The following is a 14,945-nucleotide window of genomic DNA, read 5'->3' as shown; positions in this document are numbered from 1 at the left end:
GTAGTTGGTGTACTGGCAGGGATGATGGTGAAGGTACAAATCTTTGTAGGAATATTTGTGTGTGTGGTTCTTTAAAGGAAAAGTAATAACAAACAAAAACATAATTAATATCACCAATAATATACAAATGATAATATTAACATCATCAATACGCACAGATGTATAAAATATGTTGTTTTAGAATAAACATTAAATTAAATCTCCAAATTATATTAACTTGGTCAAAAAACCCAAATAAACAGCAAACATCCAATGTGTAGACATGCAAAGGGTTCAAAGGCTAATGAAAGTGTCTAGATTGATTCTATGGTCTTTGTCGCCCTCTGGTGGCAGCATGCGCAACTGCACCACATGAACCGATCACCTGAAGTGCGCATGAGCAGAGTATCTCATCTGACGTAACAGAGAAGCTAAGTGAAACCTATCAGTACAAAACGATGTGTAGACCTCACTACAACACACAGGAATACAGGAAAATAGAACAGGTGGGGATAAACAATGCTAAACTAGTCAGGTAATAATAATGAAGTCTTGGCAAACAATAAACTTACTGTAACTCAGTCACGCACACGGAGGGCCCTCATGGTCTAGCACACAGCGCTACTACTGACGTTGGACGCGCTCAAACATGAAGTGACATCACTACTAAGCGACTTCAAAATTAAAGAACTGTTAACACAAGGACTTTCTGACGTAGCCGCCCCCAAATTTAGCAATAAATTTGAACTCCAAAGAAAGTCCGATAATGTCTGGGAACTAAGACACTTAGGCAACGTCGTCATCATCATCCCAGGCTGGCAGCCGCACAAGGCGCACAACTGGCCGGAGGTAAGTCTGTCCCTTAATCTTAACTTCAGCTGCCCTGACTCGTCCATCTGGGCCAGGACAGGTCTTCACCACTCTCCCAATCGGCCACTGGGCTCTGGGTAACTGTGAATCACCCACCATCACCACCTGGCCGACGGTCAAATCTTCCGTGTCCTTGTGCCACTTTGACCGCTTCTGAAGGTCCGGGAGGTGGCGACGGATAAAGTTGGACCAGAAATGGTCTGCAAGGATTTGGCTGTGGCGCCATCTTCTTCTTCTGAGAAGGTCACTGGATGCGTAGACCGCTTGGGGAAGTGATGCGTCGGGCGATGAAGCGAAGAAGGGCCATCAGGAATGCATCAGTGTCCATGTTCTCCAGTAGGTCAAGGTGCACGCAGCTTGTTGTCATGCACTTGAAAATCAGACCCCACCGCTTTTCTGTGCGCCGGCCCACCTTGACGTTGTACGGACCGAAACAGTCGACTCCAGTCAACCAGAAAGGTGGCTTGTATAAGCGGAGTCTTGCAAGAGGTAGGTCTGCAATCTGAGGGACCACTGGAGTCGCGCGCCACTTCCTTGGAGGACCCAGTATCTTCTCCTCATCTCTGCGAAAGCTCGCTCCGGACCGGGATGTAGCAGTTCACTGTCATATTTCTTGATGAGCAGCTTTGTGACATGGTGTTTGGGATCGAGGATGATAGAATGTATCGCATCTGGGTCGAGATCTTCTGCTCTGCGTAGTCTGCCTCCCACTTTCACCAGACCAACAGCTTCATCATACTTTGGAGCAAGCTTGAGCAGGCGACTCTGCTTGGAGATAGGCTTACCAGTGGCAAGAGTTTCTACCTCCTCAGGGAAGGACTCACTCTGGGCTTGTCTGAGGACATGTAGCTCTGCCGCTCGGACGTCAGCTGCTGCCATGATGGGACTGCTCTGGTCGTTGGCCGCGCCGTGAAGACTCTTGTGGGTAGACTTGAGAAGACCGTCCCAGCTATCTGTGTCAGACATGGGCGTTGTGGTTGGAGAGCAGGTGGTGGCTCCACAGAACACTGTCTTTCGAAGTTCATCCTCCTCTGCTTCTTGGGCTTCTGTAAACTGAAGCACTGGCCATGAGTCTGGATGTTGTCGGAGGAATGGTGAACCTTGGCTCCACCGGTTTGGCAGGCTGAGCTCAAGCAAGGGTTTGCCACGAGTAAAGTCATCGGCTAGATTATCAGTGGTGCTGATGTACTGCCAGGTCGAGCCTTCAGTGAGTTCTTGAATTTCTGAGACTCGAGTTCCCACAAAGACCTTGTAGCGACACGAGTAGGACTTGAGCCACGTCAAAACTGTTGTCGAATCGGTCCAGAGTTTGACTTGCAGGGGAGAAAGTGACATTTCTGTCATAATGACTTTAGCCAGCAGAGCTCCAGCCAAAGCAGCGCACAGTTCAAATGCAACATGGGCCTCACCTTGATTGTCTTGGGTGCGGAGATAAGCGACAGCCCCGTAGGCTCTTTCGGAGGCATCGCAGAAGATGTGTGCCTCTCGGCTGGGTGCCCCGGTATCTGCTACCAATGGAACATAGCATCTGGGAATTTCCACTTTCTGAAGATAGACTAGTTCACTCTCCCACTGTGTCCAGCAGAGCCTCTGGTCTGATCGGTTCATCCCAGCCAACTCCCACTCTCCACAGGTCTTGTATAAGGATCTTCGCTCGGGTGGTGAATGGAATGAGGTATCCAAGAGGATCGTATTGTGTTGCCATCACCTTGTAGACATTCCTCAGAGTTGGCTGTGAATACTCGACTGATCTGTGGCGGTACCCAAGGCGATCTGTAAGGCAGTTCCAGCGTAGGCTCTTCTGGATCTTGGCGATGTTGAGAGAGCCACAACTCGGTGCTTGCTGCTTTCGCTTCTACTGGAAGGTGCTCCACAACTGTGGGAGTGTTGGTGGCCCACTGCCTGATATCGAAGCCTCCAGCAGAGAGCAGCTTGCGCATCTGGTCGATGATGGTCTTGGCTTAATCAGCATTCGTCACACTGGTCAAACAGTTGTCGACATAGAAGGCAGTCTCCACAAGGTGCAGGATGTCCTCATGACCGCTGTTGTCCTTCACATGCCTTTGGAGGGCGTATGTGGCGCAGCAAGGACTGCATGTGGTCCCAAACGGCAAAACCTGCCACTCATACACTGTTGGCTCCTCCTCCCTTGTCATACCTCTCCATAGAAACCGGAGAAGAGGCTTGTCTTCTGGCAGCAGGCGAACTTGATGAAACATCGCTTTGATGTCACCACTTATAGCCACAGTGTGTTCTCGGAACCGAAGAAGTACGCCAAGGAGAGAAGGGCCTAAGGTTGGACCAGGCAGAAGCTGGCTGTTAAGACTCTGGCCATTGTGCTGGTAGGAACAATTGTAGACAATCCTCGCCTTACCATTGTGATGGACAACATGGTGTGGCAGATACCAGGACTCTGTAGAGCTGTCTACTGTTTCAGGAGGTAGAGGTTTGGCATAGTCTAGCTGTTCAAGCTTCTGTATTTCTTGACAGTAGGTGTTAGCTAGAGCAGTGTCTTTGGCTAGATGGCATTCTGTACTCCGTAGCTGTGGAAGCAACGTGAGCTTTGGACTCCAGAGTGTGGGGCTTGCTTTACGTCTCAACAGTGGAGTGGCATACCTTGTTACTCCATCCACTTCTACTTTGACTGTGCGCTGCTCCAGCAGCTCCAGGGCCTGCTGATCTTCTTTGGAGCGGGTCGCAGTCTTGGTGTTGGCATAAGGGATTATGTCTACTTCTCACAGACGTTCAACATGCCGCTGCAGCTCTGAGTTAGGAGACATGGTGAAGTAGCAGTGAGAGTGATCGCCAGTGAGGTGGTTTAAGTTGGCTGGACCTTGCAATGTCCAACCAAGAGCAGTACGGACAGCTAGCAGACTTCCAGGAGGACCAGCCCAAACTGGTTGGTTGGGAAGCAGCAGATGTGGAAAATCAGAGCCGATGAGCAGAAGCGGTTGGACCTTGTCAACCTTTGGCAAAGGAAGACCTTGCAGGTGGGGGTATTTGCGCATGAGTGACTTGACAGGATAACTATGCTCAGACAGGCTCAGCTCATCGGCGGCGAAGGCGGGATAGATGCTGTACCTTCGTTGGGGAGCATGAGCTGGAGAAATGTCGAACTAGACAGTAGCTCCTTGTAGCTGAATCACCTCATGGCGGACAGTACGCAATGGCAGGCTTTCAGGCTCTTGGTCTAAATGGATATGCTGGACTGCTGAGGGAAGGATGAGGGTTCTCTCGGATCCATCATCCAGGATAGCGAAACCTTCTAGGGAGTGCTCAGCATTGTACAGGCGCACTTTAACTAGCTTTAGCATAACTCTTTGTGGGCGGCTCGGACGGTCCACGTAAATGGTGTTAGGAGCTGCACTGACCATTAGCACCTTCTTAGCCTCTTGGGGACACACTTCGTGGAGCACGGTCAAGTGTTGTTGCTGGCACACATGGCAAGGCTTCTTGAGAGTACAAGTCTCGGGTGTATGGTTCTGGCCACACCTCCAACAGCCTCTGTCTTTAATCCAGACAGAAATCTGACAGAGTGAGGGCTTTAAATTTGGGGCATAGGCTGAGGTAATGTTCTCGGGCGTTGCAGTACGGGCAGTATGGCTTCGCACTGGGCCTAGCTGGGGGTGACTTCATGCTGCGAGCAGGATCTGGAGGGGTTAACTTGGCTTTGCTCTCTGTGTTGTAGAACACGTTGGATGATGGACTCTGAGATTTCCTTTGGCTCTTAACTGGCTTAGGCTGGTCTTGAAACATAAGTGCTGCTTGGGATGAAATACGCTTTGCTTGGGATTTTAGCTGGAGCCAAGCGTATAGGTCTGATCAGTGCCGGTCCTCAGGATGCCTCGGTTAATGCTGTACTCCACAAACCCGTCTCGATAGTTAGTAGGCAGTTTGCTGAGCAGCCTGTCAACGTGGGAGCCGCATCGCAGTTCATAGCCATTTTCGCCTTCGAGGGAACGAAGCATGCCCACTAGACTCTGTACGAATAAGGCAAAGTTATCAAATGCCTCTGGGTCTCCAGATCGTACATGAGGTGAGTTTAAGATGGCACCCAGCTCACTCTGTATGAGCTAACGCGGTTGTCCATATTTATCTTGGAGGGCCTGGAAGGCTGTGGTGTAGGGTCTAGGGTCATGCATGTAGGCTTGGGCTAGCTTGTAGACACTCGGCAGCTTCAAGTGATCGAGGAGGACTTGATATTTGAACTGCTCTGTGAGGTGGGCATGCGTGTTCAGCAGATTGTCCAAAGCCATCTTGAGTAGAGAAAAGTCTGATTCTTTCCCTGAAGTGAAGTGAGGTAGTGTGGGTCTTGGAAGACCATAGGAAGTGGCAACCAGGAGCTCCATGAGGTCGGTGCTGGGTGTTGCCCTGTAGCCTGGTGGTGGCGCTGTCACCTGTTGTTGTAAGGGTGGCATTGTGGGGTAAGGATAAGATAGCGTATTAGCTGCTGGTAGCACTGGCTGTTGAGCTGGAACAGATAGAGGCACATACTGGACCTGGGCTTGGCTGTAGACCATCTGTGGCGGAGCATGTGAGGTGACAGCACTCATGACTGGTCTAGGGTTGGGGATTGAAGCATGAGGAGGCGCAGCATGATGAAACGTGGTGTTGTACGTAAGCTGTGGCTGGGTTAATACACCAGTAGTAGTAGTAGGGGCAATAGTGGCTTGAGATCTCACTCGTGGATCGAGTTGTGTTTGTAACCCTGGGTGATTCGTTAAGATGGGTGGACTGATGACTGCGCTGGAGACCGGTAGCGAAGCATGGGCAGATGGAGAAGAATGGAGTGGTCCAGGTGCTCCTTGTGAGTGGTGTGGTAGAGGCTGATCTTTAGGTGAGGATCTTTGGTTGTACCCACATTCACTGAGGGGCCTGGAAGACAGAGAACTCTTTATTCCTTCTTCATTCAGGAAAAACGTGATAAGATCTCCTTCTCCTTCAGTCGCCGTTGTAGCATCTGATGTCTGGTGATAGCCTCTTTATTCTTATATGCCATCTCTGCTTTCTCCTCCAAACGACGTCTCTGCCGTTCTTGTTCACTGAGAAGTTCGTCCTTCTCATGGAGGGCGTCTCTAGCTTCTTTGTCCAGAAGACTGCACTGCTCGTCCACCAGTGTCTGCTCCACGATCTGCCTCTGCACTTCGGCTAATTCCATGCGCTTTACCTCTTCCTCCAACATAGCACTCTGTAGCTCGGATAGCCCTTCTGCAACGGACCTCTTGGTTGGTGAGTCAACATTGGTTTGTGATCTTGGTATGCTACGCTGAGAAGACAAGGATCGGTATGACTCTGCTCTCACAAGGCCGCCATGATGAATTCATGTTGGGTGTGGGATACATATGTATGTGTATATACGTATATATGCATATGTGTGTATCCATAAAATGAAGAGTCCGTCCTTAAGACTGCTCTACTGTAAAGTGCCTTGAGATACCATTGGTTATGATTTGGCGCTATACAAATAAAGATTGATTGATTGATTGACAAGGGGTGGCAGGACCTGGATGTCTTGAGCCGGTACTGTGACTCTCGGTGTGTACCCAACTTCAAAGTCTGCAAAATATGTTGGTAACTGTATTTCCCACTGGGGTCGGGGACGCACTGCTGGATCAGCAGATGGTTGTCCTGGCTCCATTTTGTCTCCAAAAGGCTGTCAGTATCCGGCTCGAAGGACCATGTGATAGAGTGGGACACTCTGAAGGGAATGATACTGGTCTGACAGTTTTCTTCGACAGGGCTCCGGTCAGAGAGAAAGGCAGGGAGAATTTGTTACCAGCTTGTTCATTATCGTAGTTGGTGTACTGGCAGGGATGATGGTGAAGGTACAAATCTTTGTAGGAATGTTTGTGTGTGTGGTTCTTTAAAGGAAAAGTAATAAACAATAACATAATTAATATCACCAATAATATACAAATGATAATATTAACATCATAAATATGTACAGATGTATAAAATGTGTTTTAGAATAAACATTGTGGCAGCATGCGCAACTGCACCACATGAACCGATCACCTGAAGTGCGCATGAGCAGAGTATCTCAACTGACGTAACAGAGAAGCTAAGTGAAATGTAACAGTACAAAACGATGTGTAGACCTCACTACAACACACAGGAATACAGGAAAATAGAACAGGTGGGGATAAACAATGCTAAACTAGTCAGGTAATAATAATGGCAAACAATAAACTTACTGTAACTCAGTCACGCACACGGAGGGCCCTCATGGTCTAGCACACAGCGCTACTACTGACGTTGGATGCGCTCAAACAGGAAGAGACATCACTACTAAGCGACTTCAAAATAAAAGAACTGTTAACACATACTTTCTGACATGAGGACTGGATAAAGGCTGGGTACTGGACTCCAACTGAGAGTTGTGTGCTGAGGAGGGACTTAGGTTTTGATGGTGCATGAATTCTGGTGACGAGGAGGTCCTGGGGGCTGAGGTTGTCTCCGGTGGTGGTGTACAGGGAGAACCTAGCAACCTCCTGATCTGTGTCTTTGTGTTCTCCAATGTCTCTGCCACAACGGGGACTCTCTCCAGAGCAGGCCGAAGACGAATGGCTACACAAACTCCCATCAGAGTGTCCACTCTCTCCTGGGGATAGATGGTCTCCTTCAGTCTGGAGAGCAGGGGCTCCAGCTCGGCAAGAAGCTCCTCCAACTCGCTGCAAAATGAAAAATCCTGCATCGAGGGTCCCACAGGGTCTGCTGAGGGCTGGGAAATTCTGTCACGTGCAGGTGTAATTGCAGACCCAAATGCAAGGATGGAGGCGGAGCTCAGGTATATTAAACCAATATCTAGTGTCTTTTAAGGCATGGTCAGACAAGGCAAGGCAAGGCAAATTTATTTGTATAGCGCATTTCATACACAAGGCAACTCAATGTGCTTTACATGATAAAACATTCAATTGTTTAAAATCAATAAGAACATTTAAAATAATCAGTAAAATCAATTCAAATCATCAACAAACACATTACATCAACTACATGACCAAAAATCTCTCTCTCAATCATACGCAGTAGAGAAAAAAAGTGCTTGATTTAAAAATGTTCACATGTGATGCTGACTTCAGCTCTGCTGCAGTTTGTTCCACTTCTTTGCAGCATAACAACTAAAAGCAGCATCACCATGTTTACTGTGAGCTCTGGGCTCCACTATCTGACCTGTGTCCATAGATCTGAGAGACCTGCTGGGTTCATACCTGACTAACATGTCACTGATGTATTCTGGACCAAACCAATTCACAGATTTATACACCAGCAGCAGAACTTTAAAGTCTATTCTCAGGCTGACTGGGAGCCAGTGTAAAGACTTTAAAACTGGACTAATGTGTTCTGACCTCTTTGTTCTGGTTAAGACCGGAGCTGCAGCGTTCTGAATCAGCTGTAGCTGTTTGATGCTCTTTTGGGGGATTCTTAAATTTATTTCAATAAGTTCGACACTTATTGAAATAAATAAAGTCTTGTGGTGAACTTTCATTGAGAATAGTATTACTGATACCATCATTCAACCACGTTTCATTAAGAAATAAAAAGTCCGAGTGATGTGTCAAAATAATATCATTAATTAGTAGTGACTTCTTAACAAGAGATCTAACATTAAGAAGAGCTAATTTTAAAGACTTTACTGGAGACACTGGTGGACTTTTTGGATGACATGCTATAGGAGTCACATTTTTATCTCTATAAAGCTTTTTGCTTTTCTTTAATTTCACAATTTTACCTGTGTTACCTGTCACCACAGGAATTAAAGAAGCTGCATTAACTCCATAAGGCCCGGACTTTTTCTCGTTGTTCCTAAAAATAGAGCTATTGCAGTCTAGACCCAGCACACATCAGACCCGTGTCGCTCTAAGATGAACACAGCTGGCCTGAGGAGAAGAGTGATCCTGGGCCTGGTATCATCGAGGAGGGATGGGTGGTGCAGATTGGTTCTTTAGAGGAGATAAGATGGGACCATGGTGGGGTAAAGGGTGGGGTGTCAGTCTTGTGCCAGCCAGAACCAGCTCGTTCATCTGGGCAGTTAAATCCAAGAAGGCAGGGGTAGGAGAGAAGCTGGATGAGGTGGAAGTAGGTGAATTTTGGGGTGAAGCAGGTGGGTCCTGAGATGTGAGGGTTTGGTTGACCTCTTCATTTTGGCGATTTTGATTTCTTGCTGGAAGCTCATCGACTCAATGTTCTTTCCTTGTTGTTTTGTTCTCCGATGGTACTGTGCATGTTGTCCTCTGTCTTTATCAGAACTGATAGCAGTGTGACTGGTGAAGTAAAACAAGTTGGATGTGAAGAGTTTTACTCCAGCCTTGTTTAGACACAGTCCATCTGCTCTAAAAAGATGACGACGTTCCCAAAAAATAGGAAAATTTTCTATAAAATTTAGTGAAAGGGCAGCACAAGCCGAAGACAAATTTATTCAAAGAGTAAATCCTTGAGAATTTCAGATCTCCTTTGCTGACTGGAGGTATCGGGCCACTGATGAACACTTTAGGCTGTAAACAGCTCACAGTTTTTAGCAGATGGGTGAAATCCTGCTTTAACACCTCAGACTCCTCCTTGGCTAAATCATTTAACCCAAAATGAATCACAGCATTTTTCAAATGTGGGTAATCTGCAACGATATGCAAGATTTTGTCAGCCAGGTCTGATACTGTGTCATTAGGTAAGCAGATCATTTTCACGTTGCTGCTAAACATCTTCTGAGCATCTTTAACAGAAACGTCTCCCACTATCAGGTGAGGTTGTTGCTTTGGCCTACCATGTTGCTTTTGTTTTCCTGAAGCACTTTCAGTCTTCGCAGTTCCAGAAGGTTGTGTGTTGACCTCATTAGAGCAAGATCCTAGGTCATTCAGCAGTGAGGCGAATTGATTACCCAGTTCTACATGAAACTGGGTTTGTGACTTGGTGATACTCCTGCCTTTAACAGATGTCCACTTTTGTGCCTGGACAGACAAGGGAGTTGATGTTGAGGCTGCAGTCTGCGAAGCCAGTGCAGGCCAGTCCGTCTCATTATTGATATCAGGGCGCTTTGCTCGGCCCGTTAGCCTTTGAAGTGGATATGACTTTTTCTTAGGCTTAGCTCCCAGAGTATTCCAGGGAGAACTCACACCTGTTGGATCCTCCCTAGGTCTGATGAAACAGCGGCACAGTCGTATCATTATCATATCCACAGTGTCCATTAACCTCAATGTTTACTTGAATTCCTCGCACTGTAGTCTCCAGTTCAGTAATCTTTTGGAGAAGACTGCCGTATTCTGTTGTGGAAAGAGCCATTCTTCTGCTAGTTAGCTTGCTACTTGTAGCTAGCTAGCTTGCTACTTAGCTTTCCAGTTGAGCCAGCAAATAAAAAAGCAGTAGATGATTACCTCAGAGCCAGAGTCAGATGGTAAATGATAGAGTTTGATGTTGAGGTATCGTATCATTTCTCAGAAGAAAATGTTGATGTTTAGTAAATAAATTCCTCTGTGAGCTTCGCTCTGCTCTTTTGCTGCTGTCAGCTCAGCTGCCGGAAGTATACACACATGTGTATCAAGCAGGGTTTTGACACACAGGTGGTCAGTCCAGGGAGGCAGAGGTATCCACAAAACACAAAAAGGCAAAATCAAGAACACAGAAGTGTGGGTAAACAAAAAGGAAGACCAAAAACATTTGTCGATCCAGAAATTACTGGCATTAACCGGAGCCCAGGTCACAAGTGATATCAATGTAGAAAACGTCCCAGTACTAAACTGAAGCAAAGCCTCCCCATTTATACACAGTTGTTAATCTATTGCAGCTGGTGACCAATCAGCAGGAAAAAGCTGCTGGGAGGAGGCCAAGAGTTCCTGCCTGCCCTCCAAAATAAAATTCCATCCTGACAAACCTAATCTTTAACGTTCTTAAAGGCATGTGGGAAATCAATATTCATTTCTGGTCTTCTTCCTACATTAAATAGGGGTATAGAATGATTTAGTTGCCTATTACAGCAGGACAACTTCTAACAATCCTGCTGCAAACTCCATAATTTCACGTTTATTAACTTCGACCTCTTTTGGAAACGTGCTGATCTATTAAAAAAAGACGGCGTCCACCCAAATTTACATGGAGCACAAATGCTAAAATTAAATCTTCGGTCTCCACACGCACATGACTAGCTAAGAGTAAAGCAGCAGTCACAACAAACACTTCCATAGATAAGTCCTTTACTTAAAGTACAGAGCACCTATAAACACTGTGCTGAGCAGTAGAGAACAACATGTAATACAAACTAAAGCCCACAATAGAGGAGTTAACCATAAAAATCCAATTAAAATTAAAACTATGAACAGAACACAAAGCATGAAAAAAACTATTAAATATCAGATCGCTTTTGTCTAAATCTCTTTTAGTGACTGATCTTAGAATTAGTCATCTCGGTTTATTATGCCTCACTGAGACTTGGCTCAAAAATGAAGATTTTGTTGCTCTTAATGAAGCCAGCCGTCCCAATTATGGTAATCACCATATTCCCCATGAGAGTGGTCGGGGAGGTGGAGTGGCAGCAGTTTTTCACTCAAGCTCATCAGTTACCCCAAAAACCAAACTAAACCAAAATTCATTCGAAAGCCTCTCACTTGAAATTTGTAATCCCAAATACAAGATAGAAAAACCAACTTTACTGGTTATAGTTTACCGTCCTCCTGGTCCATATTCAAAGTTTCTCTCTGAATTATTAGTGCTGAGCACTAATAAAGCTATCATAATAGGTGACTTTAACATTGGATGCTATTGCACCCCTTAAAAAGAAGATATTTCATAAAAAGGTCGACCCCTGGTATAAATCTGAACTGCGTCTTCTAAAACGAGCATCGCGAAAGTTAGAAAGGTAGTGGCTCTCCTCAAACATGGTAGAAGTTCATACTGCCTGGAGAGAAAGTTTAGCTTTTTTAAAAAAAAGCTCTCCGCAAAGCTAGAACTTCCTATTATTCAACTTCAATAGAGGAAAACAAGAACAATCCTCGTTTTCCATTCAACACTGTAGCCAGTCTCACCAAAAGCCACAGCTCTGTTGAACCCTCTATTCCGGTCAACCTGAGCAGTGACGACTTCAACAACTTCTTTACTGATAAAATTAGAACAATTAGAAACAAAGCTGATGTCCCGCATGCAGGAGTGCTCAATAATTTCTTAAACAACTCCTGAAATATCCCCAACATGCAGCTTTTATTTATACAGTTTCACTCCAATTGGTCTATCTGAATTGATCTCAATAGTTAGTGCTTCTTTTAGATCCAATCCCAACTCCACTATTTAAAAATGTTCTTCACTAATCAGCACTAATATGGTGAACTGGATTAACACATCTCTAGCAACAGGTTATGTACCACAGGCCTTTAAAACTGCTGTAATCAAACCTCTCCTTAAAAAACCAACCCTTGATCCAAGTGACTTGTCCAATTATAGGCCAATATCCAATCTCCCTTTTGTTTCCAAAATTCTTGAAAAAGTAATTGCAGGTCAACTATGTGATCACCTACTTAGGAACAATTTATACGAGAGCTTTCAGTCTGGCTTTAGAGCCAATCACAGCACAGAGACTGCCTTAGTAAAAGTAACCAATGATCTCCTCTTAGCCTCAGACAGAGGGTTGGTCTGAGTTCTGGTGCTCTTAGATCTCAGTGCAGCCTTCGATACAGTGGATCATCATTTGTTGCTGCAGAGACTGGAAAGTGTTTCTGGGATTAAAGAAACAGCGCTGGGTTGGTTTAAATCCTACCTATCAGACAGAACTCACTTTGTTCATGTTAATAATCTCTCCTCAGCACATGCCAGAGTTAATCATGGAGTTCCACAAGGTTCTGTTTTGGGACCAATACTCTTTACATTATATATGCTTCCACTAGGTAACATTATCAGAGAATATGATATAAATTTCCATTGCTATGCAGATGATACACAGCTTTATCTATCAATGAAATCAGTTGAAACGCATCAGTTATTAAAACTTCAGGCTTCTCTTAAAGACATCACATCCTGGATGAACTGTAACTTTCTCCTTCTTAACCAGGATAAAACCGTAGTGATTTTATTTGGTCCAAAGCACCTCAGAGAGAAATTATTATCGCAAATAGTGTCTCTGGATGGCATTACTCTGTCACCCAGCACCACAGTAAAAAACTTAGGCATTTTCTGTGGTACTGACTTGTTTTTTAACTCTCATATTAACTAATTCAGTGCCAGCATTTTTCAGAATTTCTACCCCCCTCAGCACCAGCCGTTTTTGAGCATTTTGACTTATTTTTAAAAAAAACCACTGAATATTTTGTACAATGACATCTGACACCAGATTCTGAAAGATTAAAGTCTCTACATTCATCAGAAAAAAAAAATCTTTCTAGCTTCTTTTATTCTTCTGTTATCTGCACTTGAATAGAGGCTAGTTTCACACAAATCGTCAGTTTGTGACAAAAAGATGAGAAAAAAAGGCTTTTTCTGAAAAAATCTATTAGTGACTGAAGCAATTTTTTTTTTTTTGCTTTAGTGACACCTCAACATTAATTTCCTACTATAAAACTACAAAAAAGACACTGAAACCGGGCTTTTGATGGCAAAATTATTATTATTGTGTTATCTATGTCAGAGTTGAATGGATTTCTTACTGTATTTTGGCTTTCCTCCAAGTCTCTCCTCCCCGTCAATCACACAGATGTAACTTCCTCTTCCTCCCTACAGGCAGAGATTACCTGTTTAGCCCGGTAAGTTGATGGTTTTATCTCACGGTCGCAGCATAATCAATAATCCACTCAGGTCTACACATGTTCTGTGTTAGTATGTGGTGCTGTGAGCTGCTGGATACTTCACAATATCAGTCCGTAGCACCATAATCTCCCTCGTCCCTGCTTCTTCCTTTTTAGCTAATGGTAGCATCAGTGGCTAATCTATCATCTAAAGGTGTGCTGCTGCCACCTTGTAAACAACCCACCACTTAATGTTCCTCGATTCATAACCCATCATGCTGCTCACACTGCTTCACACCATTTACACTGATGTCCACCCCTTACATCATTACATGTGACCGATACAAGATGAAATCTCATTTGTAGTGGTCGAATTTCTGAGCATGGAGGACGTTTAATGTTAACCCAACCACTACGAACGAGTGTATCATAGTGTAGGAGACCCTTGTTGATGTCCAAAGGCGGTAAAAACACTGTTGCACATTTGTAAAAAAAGACAACGAAAAAAGGACCAAGGAAAATTTCTTCAAATCCCAGCCCTTCTTCAACCTGACCTGCAGACCCTCGATGACACGCCCATCATCATCCTCCCCAAAGAACGGACGCATTCCACAGGGACATAGGAATGTAACCTGACACCCTACATCAGAGGCATCTTTTTCAACATGAAGATTGGAAAGGAAGAAATAAAAAATAAAACCAAAACACCATCCGACACTTTAAAGGCAGAACTGTGATTTAAACGAATTCCAGAGATGTGACCCCGATTTCAACCATTTTTCTACAGGAAAGCGACTCATTGTGTGCCTCCATCTGACATGTTTAATCACTAATGTAATCATCTTTCAAGGGAAATGTTTAGAACTTCATATTTGTAGAAAACCCCCTGAGGTCGGTGTCGTTTGGACTGTTCCATGTTCCCCCGTTGCAATGGTACATTCCACTCCACCTGTTTAAGCCCGGACTAGTTTCTATTTGTTACGTTGTTGTTACATGTGCTGCATCTGTGTGCGTCAATAACAAGTAAGTCCCCCTGTGTTACAGTATTGTTGCCTTTTAGTTATACTTGCCATGTAGCCTAGTGTTTTGCAACATGTGTGTATATGTTTCTATGCATAGTTTGCATGTTAAGTGTAGTCTTTCACTCAGCTTAGAGGCAGCCAGACATGTGGCTAGTCAGTTAAGGGTTCCCTGAACATAACATACATCAAAGTGACTATTATTCACTGTATTATAACTGTGGGTTTTTTCCATTGTGTTTAATGTTATATTGCACTCCTTTGCATCGACTGCAGCCTCAATAGTTGAGTGCAGTACATTGATGCATCCAAAAGGTGGTGCCATTGGCCCTCAGACCGCTGGCCTGTTCAGGGTGCATTTGTTTGCCTGTTGGTTTGTTAC

The sequence above is a fragment of the Gouania willdenowi genome, chromosome 17 (assembly GCF_900634775.1).
Source record: "Gouania willdenowi chromosome 17, fGouWil2.1, whole genome shotgun sequence".
In the NCBI taxonomy this organism is placed as follows: Eukaryota; Metazoa; Chordata; class Actinopteri; order Blenniiformes; family Gobiesocidae; genus Gouania; species Gouania willdenowi.
This window is presented reverse-complemented; position numbering follows the sequence as displayed.